This window comes from Pelecanus crispus, chromosome 1 (genome assembly GCF_030463565.1).
Source record: "Pelecanus crispus isolate bPelCri1 chromosome 1, bPelCri1.pri, whole genome shotgun sequence".
Classification (NCBI taxonomy): domain Eukaryota; kingdom Metazoa; phylum Chordata; class Aves; order Pelecaniformes; family Pelecanidae; genus Pelecanus; species Pelecanus crispus.
Window position 1 is genome coordinate 8,652,184 of NC_134643.1, and position 11,431 is coordinate 8,663,614.

General features: G+C 47.7%; 1 protein-coding gene across 1 annotated transcript in view; it reads right to left on the bottom strand.

The window, feature by feature from the left end:
* The window catches only part of FAM107B (family with sequence similarity 107 member B), a 60,990-nt gene extending 52,454 nt beyond the window's left edge, over nucleotides 1–8,536 (bottom strand). The window contains exon 1 of the mRNA XM_075715398.1: nucleotides 8,503–8,536. The gene's annotated coding sequence lies outside the window, so the exon portion shown is untranslated. The remainder of the gene's footprint in view (nucleotides 1–8,502) is intronic.
* Nucleotides 8,537–11,431: the final 2,895 nt, after the last annotated feature.

The window sequence follows — 11,431 nt, forward strand, 5'->3', positions numbered from 1 at the left end:
GCCATCCCACACCAGCAACACTGTGGCAGCTTTGAGGAAAGGGAGAACTACTTAGCCATAGGAAATCATAGCAGTGGATTAGGAAGAGACCAAACAGATACCTGAACTACAAAATTGAGCAGAAAATTTAGCTACTTAGGTACCCATATGGCCCACTGCTACAGCATCCAAGAAGTCCCCCAGGATTTAAATACTTTCCCCTCTTTGAAGTTCCTCACCCAGTTCCTTTAAAAAGCTATACCAGCATCACTGACCAGACCAAGCTCTGATTCCGCATTTCAATCTGGTCCCCATTTTTAGAGATGTCTGCTATAAAATTTCACAATAAAAGTGACATCAGTTGCAGAAATTTTCTAGTGAAAAGTACTGGTCTAACTTTTTAAGTCCTGTTTTCTTTGAAAATGAGATTCACTATATAGACCTGTGCTTCTCCTCCCTGCAATAATTTTTGGCTGAAGCTGGCAAATAGATTGCATTTAGCTAAAGGAACAGTTGTCTTGGATCTGTTAATCCAATTAGTTACCTGAAAACAGGTAACAAAGTTGAAGAGATACCTTTTTAGTGCTTCTACAAAGTAGACCTTAACTAGCTGGAAAGTTATAGATCCCTACAGGGCAGCTTACAGTGTTAAAATTTGTTCCTGTAATGCAATAAACATGACTGACAAAGCACCTTTATATAGATACATAAAGCTACATCTACACTGGAAGTTTTGGTAAAAATCTGGCTCTCCAGAGAAGAGCTGCATTCAGTGCAAAACTGATCTCTGATGCAAGAAAATTTTTTACTTGAGGTTTGCAGAAACACTGAGCGGCTATCACAAAACCCCCCCCATGCATCACCTTTTTGTGTCTCTAATGTCCATTCACTCACTTTCTCTTCCCTATTTAAACTGAAATTCCTCAGGGCAGAGACTGTCTCTTTAGGATAGTGCTACGTGGGAAGGGCCCTCAGGCCACTGGAAAACAAAACAATAGTTGGCACACATGTTCTGACTTGATGTGCTAACTTGTCCTCACATCCTCAAGCAAGGAAATTTATTTTATTCTTCTTACATACTATACTGGGGGGGGGAATCAAAGTCATTGCACATTCCATAAATTCTTGGGTTTATATGAAGCTACGGCACTTTTGCACAATTAGGAAAAGGATGCAGCAAGTAACATGGCCAGTTGATGCCTCCAACCTCTCACTCTTTGCTCAGTTTCATCAGTCACTAACTACAGAGAAGGCAAGGCAGGCCCAAGAACTCCAAGAGTGAGTGTTTTGATACGATGGCATCTGTAACACGTGCTTCAGCCTTTTAAACTAAATCCTCTACCTGAGACTGACTGGCATGGACATTCACAAACTGCAGTCTTCATAACAAACTTCAAGGCTGGCCTTCTAGTTGCTGGAACTTCAGAAAAATATTTTTGTAAATCTTTTCAGTGGGATACAGCTTCACCCCAAGAGATACATGCTTTCTGCTTTTCAGAGACACTGAATTTCTTGAATTCTAAAGCTAGCTTTTAAGGTATTTTCTGAAAAAGGAAGAATATGTTCACTCATATTTTGCGTAAGAAGCTTATGCCTTGTTCAGCCTTCTTGAAAGAAGAAATTAGTAAATAAAGAGTAATGGGCATGCTTAGACCGTCTTTGGAGAGCCAGCCTGCTCCCCACAGTTGCTATGTGTAGTAACAAATAGCACACACAGGACAACCTCATGCACAGCCAGGGCTTCCTTCCAGAATACACAAGACTCCCTGTGCCTGAGCATTTCTGATCAGTTAGTGTGTCATCGTGCAGCTCGCTATGACGAAGGACACAGGAGAAAGGTGGGAGAGTGGCAAGGCAAGCCGTGCTTACTGCTCATCCTTACCCTAGCAGCCACCTACGGAAGGTCATCTCTTCACCTTGCAAAACCTGCTGCCAGTACCACTGGGAAGTCGGTTACAACACACAGCGCTCTGGTTTGCTTCTGCACATTACATAGAAGGAGGGCCTCAAAGGTATTTCCAAGGCTTGGAAGGAGAAGTTGGTTTTACTTCTAGAAATACCAAAAAACCCCATCTCCCACCCAAAGAAAACCCCCAAACCACCATGACTCATTCCCTACCCTTTCCTCCATTCTTTTAAGAAACCCAAACCTGGCTACAAATTTTTGCCAGACTGTTTGCAGGGGGCAGTGGTGATGTGTCAGGCATTATGTGAGTTAAACACATGTATTACAATTTGCATTATATGCCATAGCTCATCTTCAAGGACAAGTTACCTGGGAAAGCTCTAGAATGAAAAAAAAGTAAGTAATAATATAATGCAAAGACTATCATAACCCAATCAAACTCCTCCCTACACTCTCCAAAAATAAACCCCCAAATCCTAACCACTTCAGATGAAAATTGTCTTTCTTCCTCTACCAACAGCCAAGCCTCAAACTGCATCTAAGGGTAAGCCCACTCACCCACTCTTCCTTGAACGGCATAGCAGCAATGCGGTGGAATACTGAGCAAGTCATGCTGTCCCCAATGACACAAGAGGAAATGGAGGTAGCAGAGACAGATTTCAGTTGAAACAGCAGAGCAGTGCACGTTATTCAAAAGGCTGCTCTGCAACTCATCCTGCCAGTAAGAAGAAAATTTCCTTTGGCTCAAACTAAACTTTTTGCTCTTCAGAGGTACTAAACAGTAAAGCTTTTCCTCTATGGTCATATTAACATGCAAAGCAACTCAAGACCATCCATTCCAATCCCCATCCTTAAGAGCTCTGCTCAGCTAGAGGTGCACTTCACCCATCTGACAGCTCCCCTGAAATCTTTTCAGCTTGTTTAGAAGCATCCAGCACAGGCACTGGCCTAGATTAAGAGTGCAGTTATGCGCACACCAATGGTCTTGACCCACTTCTCATCCCATCGTCTTGACTACTCAGAGCTGTGAACTCTCTTTTATTATTAGTAGCACCAGAACAAAAGCCTGTGTATATACATGAGGTCTTATGAATGCCCATTCACTGTACAGGCAAGGAATGAAAAGAATCATTCTATTATTTCCCATCGTCACCCTCCTCTCGCCAACCCACCGAAAGACCCACTGAACGCCATCGCTATTGAAATACCTTTGACTGGCAGTGTTTAGCTCCCATTCAGAGCAGATGCCACCAGACCTGGTGAGTTAGCTAGCACCAGTGGGCATAAGCATGGTGAACTGAACGTCCTTCCAAGACAGACAGGAGAACTCTTAATATTCAAGTAAGCAAAAGCAGCTTAATGTGGGTTTCTCGCTACACAACAGTTTCAAGACTGTTTCCCCTCCCTAAAATATACTACACTGCAAAGCAGAGGGACTGCTTCAACCGAAGTCAAACATGAGGGCAGTTTCTTCTTCAGAAGCATTTATGGGTTTTAGCTCTCCAGCTTACAGGAAAGCTGAATAATTCCTGGGTACAGGGTAAAAAATAAAACCCATCCCACCACAACAAGCAGCAAGGTTGCTGTCCAGGACACTAAAGCACTATAGCAAGAGCACATTTCATGCTTTGCCATGGTAAAGATAGTTCTCTACAGGACTCCAATGCAGCTCATACAGAGGAGCAGTAAGTGTAAGAGGCTGAGATTTGCTAAATGACAGAACAGAGCTTTTACAGTTCATCCTGCAGGCACGTACACTGCCTGAAATTGCAGGATAAATGTAAAAATAAAGAAATCGATCTCATCTAAAATAAAGGAATTTGTCCCTAATTGTTGCTAAATGACCACACTATTCCTCTCTTTGAAGAAGAGGATGTATTTGCACAAAAGGCAACCTTCTGCCTTCATGTTGCCAGAGAAATTTAAAAAATGTAAGCAAATCCAGGAGTTTTGCTTCTAGGATAAATAAAGCTAAATAAGGCAAAGGTTATTGCATTTGTGCTCCCTGCTCTCATCGTGAAACTAGGATCCTTGTCCCATCTAAGCAAGCTGATGACCTGCCGAAGACTCAATTAACTCCAGGCCAGACTAGATCTATACTAAAAGGAAAACTGCACCAAGCCACCACAAACCCTGCCCTTTGACCTGTAGACCCAGGATAAAAAATTGGAGTAACTACTGATTTCAAATGTTGTTTTAAAATGTGATACAGACCAGTGGACAGAGCACTGCACACAACTGCTCCAAAATCTTCGTGGCTTATTCTTTTATAGACACAACTTGGAAATGCTGCTCTCCCACCTGTGAGTTTCCTACCCTTCATTGCACAAAACTTACAGCGTTGGCCTAAACACAAGAAGTAGGCTGCCAGCTTGAAACATGTTTTGAAACTAAAGTTAAAACTATGACAGACTTTGCAATTCTAACAGTCAACCACCAAACACAGTGCTGTAAGGAAAAGTGTCACTTCAGACTTCGGTTTTCCCAGTGTGACAAAACACAGAAGTAGCAGGTACACTCCGGTGTTTTCAAGTTACATAGAAAGGGGAAGAAAAGGTTCTGTTTGACCACATCCTTCCTTTTCTTGCAGATGCCAGTGCTCCCTGCTCATATAATCTCTACAAGATTTCTGCCACAAGAGTTACCACACGCAGCTCCCCGCTGTCATGCAACGCACCCCTTCACACCAACGCCCTGAAGCGGAAGAGCAGCCAGGCAAGAACAGCACCGACGTGAGTGTCTGTGCATCGCAGAAGTAAGAGCAGCCACCCCTTTTAGAAACCACCTATAAAATGAGGCAGGAGCCTCGCCTCTCGGGGTAGGGATCACCTCACCCAGCTGCTGGGGTCACAGGACCCTCCTGGCTCTGCAAAGCCTTCTCTTCCCTTCTGCTGGCACCTGCTCACACGCAACTGTACGACGGGCCAGGTGCAGTACCTCCCCAAAGATCCATCCAGAGACCCATCTGTAAACACAGCACCCACTATTTAAAGGCAGGTGGAGAAAGGAGAAGAAAAATGTCCCTTATTCTTTTTCTTCTCTCCTATGTGTGCTGAATATCTTTGTTTAAGCACTTATCATTACAAAACCCTCCTCTTTTTCATAGTCTAACAAAGACCAACATGCATGTTGTTGGTGGAAGAGCAGTCGACCACTACTTGCATCACAGCCAGGTAACCAAACTGGTTTTCATACCGTGCCTCTTTGCTCTGCTCTTCTCCCGCTCCTTCGTGCAGGGGGAATTTCTTTCAACACTAACCAATAGTTCAGGAGACATGAGTTCAAGTTCTTGCACCACTACAACAGTTCCTGTGTAGTCATGGATGACCCATTTACTTTATTGTACTTTTATTCCCCATCTGCAAAGGGAAGGTCTCTTCCCCACAGTGGGAAGACACAGCACCTTTCCACTTCAGCACGGTTTTGAGAGGAGTAATATAAATGAAGCCCGCACAGAGATAAGCCTGACAAGAACACCCAAGGTGTGGAAAGAGGAAGCATCACTGAGAAGCATAGTTCTAGCCAGATAATTTATCTTTCTCCTAAAAAACGTTTTTTTCCTATCAAATTTGTACCTCTGTGTTCAGGTTAGCATGTGACCAATTTCCCTTCCACAGCTGAATCCTCCCATTGGCTTATGTTAAACATCAAAACCGCAACTTACGTGCTCTTTAAGTAAATACAGAAGAGTTGCAGGCTCTTTGCAACATCTGTGTTAAGCTGCAAACCATACTTCCACTGATACTCAAGAACATGCCAGGTTTGGCCAAACTTTAGACTGGTCACTGAACTGAAGAAGCATTAAGCACATTTTTTCCTCTCCAAAGTTAGACAGTGCATGGATCTTGCTCATTGACACTTGCTTTTTTCCAAAAGTGTCAGAACGATATCAGCTGTGAGTTATGTCTGACATGCTCTTTTTGTGTACTTATGAGATGCAAATAGATCCAAAGTTGTACAGTGCAAAGATGTCAGATACAAAAACGGCTCAGCAGAGACTCTGCAAAGCTTAGCATTGAAACTTGCTCTGTTTAAAACTACCGCAGTGCCAGAACAGCCTCAGAGTTGGCCATGTGTATTTAATACTGTTAACTGCATACAAAGATAACATAGTTTTAGTCAATAAAAACTTTTTTTGGAAACTCTAATGGAGCCAAACTTCTGTTAAAGCAAATTACTGGTTAAAGAGTTCCACTCTTCTTCCCACAGCTAGTAAACAAGGGTATTTGCTTCTATCTTTCCCAATTTTTCTTCTGCTCCAATTTTTAGATGATTTTCCTGTCCTTACTGATGTTATGAAGGGGTGAACTCAAAACCAGTTGTTTCTCAATGTCACAAGTATGGCACTACGTAAAAACTCAGCGACTCCCCCACCCTGGTCTACTCACTTGGTCTCTCTCAAGCCTGGCTGTTCCACTGCGTGACTCTGTCAAACAATCTGCCGCTTCAGCAAATGCACCGGCCATAGCCACCACACAAATCAGCTTGTACAGAGACGCGTGCGTGTGCAAGATCTCCAGACTGCAGCTGCCACACAGCTCCTTGCTTACCTAGTCGTGCAGTGGTGTTGTAGAACAGTTCAACACGGTTAGTCTCAAAACCTTTAAACACCCAAAGGTGAGCTGGAGTTCAGAGAAACTTAATTTTGAAGGGAGAAGAAAAGATGCCAAGACTGAAAAAGAAGGAAGAGAGTAAATTAAGGGATATAAGATCTGAAGCAGAAAGGAGAAAGCAAGCAGGAAAGTATTTAGAGGAACTGATGAGATGACTTTCCCACCTCTACCCCTTACTTTTTGGAAGCATCAGCATACCATTTTAATTAACAATATTTAAGTGCTGGCAGCAAAATAGTAACATTACACGTGAGCATTTTGGACTCTGAAATACACAAGTAACATTTTACCTGCCAGAATCATCCCCGGCAAAACTCCACCGACATCAGTGGAACTACATACACCAAGCATGAAATTGGCCCACAGTTGCTTTAAGACAATAAAGGCTCTGTTTTAGGGGATATGGGGCGTTCGTAGTTCTTTTTAATAAAGCCCAGCAAACAATTGTTTATTGTCCCTGAGCAAATATCATTGACAATAAGCAAGCAGCTATCACATTCATAGTACACGCTGTCTGTCCATATATTGCTCGGAAAACAACCATCAATAAAGCAATAGATTCTCAGTGTCCTGTTCATATCACAGGGAGATTAAAGACAGTTTAAATGCCTCTCAAAATGCCTACCAGATCCAGAAGCAATTATTCCCATTTTTAAAAACGTTCTTCCACGCTCCTACTTCTCTGCCAAGTCAATGAAAGTTAAATATCCTCATCGGTGCTGCAGGATTTAGCGCACACATACACGGACCACACCACAGAACAGCACCGCTGCCAGGGAGTTATTCAACAATACTCCCACCAGCAACTATACGCAGCAACTACATTATGCTCGCACAGAAGCATCTTTTCCTCATTTTGTTACATGTTTGTTTGACTATGCGAATTATCAGCGAAACCCAAAAAGTTCACACGTTCCTGCCTCTCCCTCGAGCTTGCTTACGAGCATGCCCTGAACTTCCAGGACCAGACTCTGCTCCAACGCCAGCCACGGCCATACGCTGCATTCATACAGAATCGATATATGCCAGAACTCATTAAGCTATGAAAAAAATCCAACGGAAGAAGCAAACAAGTAGTTAAGTTACCGAGAGCTCCCGCCTTACACCCCTTCCCCTTGTGAACCCCCAAACAACATTCATCCGTGCAGTTACGCTGGCCAGCTGCGCTGCCTTTCAACCCAACGCATACGAAAATGTGGACATTTGGACGCTCCGGGCCCTTGAGGGAAACTTTGACAGAACTGTACCGGGAGGGATGGGAGCACAGGGAGAAGCGCCTGTCCCCGGGGCTTGCCGCGCTCCCAGCTTCTACTTTTTTTAAAGATTTGTAAGAAAACATCCACCGTCCACACCAGACCTTCGGCCGCTCTGAAGTCTCATGTGACACGGCAGGACGTATAGGAAATAAAATACGTGTATTTTTTATTTGCTTCCCCACCTCCTCTCTCTACCCAACGCCACAGGCTCCCGGCCCCGCCAGGCTGCAGCCCACGGACTCCGCCGGGCCGGGGGGTGCCCGGACCGCAGCAGAAAGTCCCCAGGGAACAAAAGTTGCCCCAGCGGCAGCCGAAGCCCCGCCGGCCCCGCAGCCCCGGCGAGACGGGGGCACCGGCGAAGCCGCCCGGGGCTCGGCGCGGGGGGCGGCGGGCGGGACGGGCACAGCCTGGCTGCCCCGCACGCCCCCCGGGCACCCTCCCACTTCGCTCCCCCCCCCTTGCATTTTTTTTTTTTTTTTTGTAGAGCCACGACCAACTCCCCGGGTTTGCCTTCACGAATGAGGGAGCGGAGACGGGGCTCTCCGGCGGGAGCCCCACGGCCCGCGGGTGCCGCCGCCCCCCGCCCCGCAGAGCCCCCCCGAGCGGCACCCGGGGCAGCGGCGCGGTCAGGGACTCCCCCGGGCCGCGGACCCCCGCGGGCAGCCGCCTTCCTTCAGCCCCCGCGGCTGCCCCGTCCCGTCCCGCCCCGCCAGCGCCGCGCCTTTGTGTGAGGAGACACAAAACCTACCTCGCCGGGGCGGCTCTCCCCGCCCGGCAGCGCGGGGAAGGAGGGCAGGGAGACCCCGAGGCGCCCGGCGGGAGGAGGGAAGCAGGAGGCCGGCAGCCGCCCGCGGACAGACGGACGGACGGACGGACGGACGGGCGGGCGGGCGGGCGGGCGGTGACTGACGGGCTGCCCGCCGGCGCGGCCCCGCCACACGCGCGGAGCCGGCCCGGCCTCGCCTGAGGGGAGCGGCGGGGCGGGCCGGGGGCGGGCCCGCCGCTGAGTCACCGCCGAGGCCGCCCGGCCGCCTCTTTGTTGTCAGGCGGGGAAGAAGCCGGGGCGGGGGGGGGGCCCGGCTGGGTGGAAATCCCGAGAGGAACGGGGGAGGCGGCGGTGAGCGCCGCGGAGCCCTGCCTCCCCGGGGCGCGGGAGGGCGGCGGGGCTGCAGCCGGGCCCCGGGAAGGGCAACACGCGTGGGGCGCCCACGGGTGTGCAAAGGCCCGCCGAGGCCGGCCGGCCTCTGGAGTGGCCCCGCTCACCTGCAAGGGCCACCCCTCTCCGTGGAAGAGGAATCTCCCAGCTGTGCCCTCATTTAAGTTTCCCTGCGTGGGTTCTTCTCCCTGTCCGTGGCCTGGAGCCCCGTCCCCGGTGGGTATTTCCACCGGGCACTCCATAGGGATTACGGTCCCCACGCTGCGAGCGGACCCATCCAAGCAGGAGGCCAAGAAGCCATGGCCAGCCAGCCAAAACGTGCCTCGGCATGCCCCAAAATCTGCTTCGTAGCGAGTAATAAGCCATGGAGACATGGCAGCCTGGGACACGGCATAGCGGGCACAGGCTTTGGGAATGAACCCCAAAGAAGAAAGACCTTTGGGGATGAAAGGTGTATTTATACATTGGTGTACCTGCTTGGATTGAATCGATGTCTTTTGTGTATTTATCATTAGGATTATTTTGTGTTTCTTCAGAGCAGATGACTTGAATTACAGCAAAGTGACAGAAGCAACTTGAGTCGTCCCAGGCACGGAAGGCTTCAGGCTGATTTGAGGAGCTCAGTAACACGAGGAGCTGAGCGTTCAGCGTCGCTTGGGCTGTGGACACAGACCCTTCCCCTCCAACAACCCCCCAGCCCCAAGAAGTCCCAGCAGGAAGGATATTGGGTGCTCAGTAGATGGTGCTGTTTCCACCGAATCTGTCCTACATAACCCACTGCCCCAGCATGGTACGGGGAGCGAGTGGGTAGTGAGAAATATGTTTTCTGTGGGGCAGGGCTGAAATCCGGAGTGCTGGTATGTACTAAAAGACTGCTCAGGTCTTTGTGTGGGGCTGTTCCTTCACTAGGAAAAAAAGGCAGCATGGGTGAAACCTAACAAATCGATGGCATCCAGAGCATTGGTGGCCGCTGTCAGTTCTGGTTCAGTTTGAGTCTGTTGCCAAGCGCCAACATGCAATCAGAGCTGTGCTGTGAACAAATGAAATGTTATAAAATGCTGCATGCTCCTCAAAAAGTCACTTGTGGCATGACAAGTTGGACACCCGTTTGTGTTGTCCATGTTCACAGCCCTGGTTATGGGCAGCCTCATTCCCAAGTGCCCTTTCCTTCACAGGAGTGTTCTGAGATACAGTTGTTCTGTATGTGGAGCCCATGTATGGAGAACAACCTCACAATTTTTTTTTTTTTTTTTTTAATTAAATGCAGTACAATGATGTGCCTAGATGAATGAGAGAGTCTAAGTATTGAATAGTTCCCTGGTCTGTGAGCAACCCTCCATCTGAAGCATGGGAGGGGGAAATGATGTATGACCAGGGAATTGCAAACAGCAAAGAAAAAAAATGAACTGCAAGGCCAGCTGGAATGCTGGATTTCCCTATCTTTTGCATTCTTGACCTTACGGACCTTTCCATATCATCTCTGTATGTAAGCATTAACCATTTGTATTCTAAAGACACTTTGTAGTCCTGATCAAGTTTTTACCTCCATTGCCTTAGACACTGCACAGGCAGTTGTCCCTGCTCTGAAATCTGACACTTTACATCAGTTTCCCAACCCTTTCTCAGCTCAGACAGCTATTTTTGCTGTGATATGTACTGTCTCCCCAGCAGGTCCTGCACATCCACGCCTTTAAATGGAATGTAACACTTTGCTGAAGCTACCAAAAATTTCTGGGTATCTTGCCACGGCTTGTCAAATGAGCACAGGCATTTTTTATGGTGATTGTTACTTTGTTCCGGTGTAACATTCAGTTTAGGTTTGTGGTTATATGGTATCGTTGGCTATACCAGGTGCAGATTTAGCAAAGTCCCTCCCCACACATACTATCAGCTTGTGCTCCATGAAATGACAGTAATGCCATGCAACCCCTGAGCCACCATGGTTGTATCCAGACTTGAAAACTATTGCTGGACGTAAGTGAGAAAGAGGAAGATTTGGGAGGCAGAAAGTTTAAAGGACTCACCAAGGACTCATCTGAGGACCAGCGACGACCAAGATTGGCCTGTTACCCTAGAGTCTCACTTCCTTACTCAGTGCTTCATACAAGACAGTGGTCAAGTGACAGCTCTGAGTCAAACATCTCACAAGTAATTTAAGGGATAGCCTGTGTCATCAGGTTGCCTGGTTTTGGTGCAAAGAGCTGCTAGGTACCCCAAACCTCTGGTTGGGGAAAGAATGAGTCAGTCCAGCTCAGCTCCAGCCCGTAAGTGAGGAACAGGGACACATGAGGAGTCAGTATTGTCTCCCATCTGTGAGCCACTCAGGTCCCTGGTGTTCCCCTTCCTTCTTTAAGGCACATCATTTATGCCTCATGCCTCTTGACCACATAAAAATTACGGTGCGTGGTTCATGCGATACAGAAATTTGGCCATAACTGCATTTTACTCATGACAAGCCTTCTTCCTCCAGCACTGTGGGTACTGAAACTCCAGAAAGAACTCGAGAAGGCCTCAGGGAACT